Genomic DNA, 1,072 nt, shown 5'->3' with positions numbered 1-1,072 from the left:
CAAATGCTCACATTAGGCGCTTCAATGGATTTCTTTGGCTAACTACAAAGCAAGTGAGTATTTGTTGGGTTTTCGCCCGTTATCGTTGCTGCCGCTGTTGCCGTTTGTCTGTTTGTTGGTAAGCTGCCATTGATGTAAGGTAGTTACATACACGTACACACACACACGCATACTTCCAATCAAAATATCCATGATATTATGCGGTGCTACACCGATCGCCATAGTAGCCGTCTCTTTTGTGGTATGATATATGGGCTCCATTGTCTGGTCGTTGTTGTGCTCTCAATTAAACTCCAAAACTCTCTGCTTTTTTTTTTCATTGTATTGAAGTGGGTTGTAGAGTGAGTTGGCCACAATACTATAACAATGACTTTATTATTTAATCGCCTTATATAGTGCGGTATTTACAGAAGAGTTTCATTCTATAATAGAGAAATAGATTTTTTTAACCAAGAAATTTGCAACGGGCTTACCAAATATATGAGACACTGATCTAAATATAGAATTATCCTTGAGATAAATTCCCCCCAGAAAAAAACATTGAAGTTTTGTATATCCAATTTAACTTTATTTTAAATGTAAGAACATGTTTTTTATTATAATTATTTTTTGCATACTTTAATGACGTGAACTAAAATTGAGAAACAAGTTTTATACAATTTTACTAAATATGAAAATAGTTCATATTTTTCTAAAATGGGTGAAGTTTATTTAACTGAGTTCATAAGTTTCTCAAATGGATAATTTTTTCTTAAATTGTGTCTGTCTTGAACTTCATATAGCGCTAAAGATATTTTAAAAATTTTTAACTCCAATTTTTTCCGTCAAAATATGAAATTTTCTTAAACAACACAAAAATTTATTCTTTATTCAATTTGACAAATATTATTAATTTACCTACGTTTTCTTTTATGGTGGGTTCACATGATAGTACACGCAAAAAAATAATTCTTTCCTCCCAAACGAAATTTTAGACAAACAAAGTTCGTTTCTAATTTGCTTTTCGCTGTAAGGAAGTTTATTTGGAAGAAAGGCATGTATATACTGTTTGTGATAAACGTTTACTCTTTTC

The sequence above is a fragment of the Haematobia irritans genome, chromosome 3 (genome assembly GCF_050003625.1).
Source record: "Haematobia irritans isolate KBUSLIRL chromosome 3, ASM5000362v1, whole genome shotgun sequence".
Lineage (NCBI taxonomy): Eukaryota > Metazoa > Arthropoda > Insecta > Diptera > Muscidae > Haematobia > Haematobia irritans.
This window is presented reverse-complemented; position numbering follows the sequence as displayed.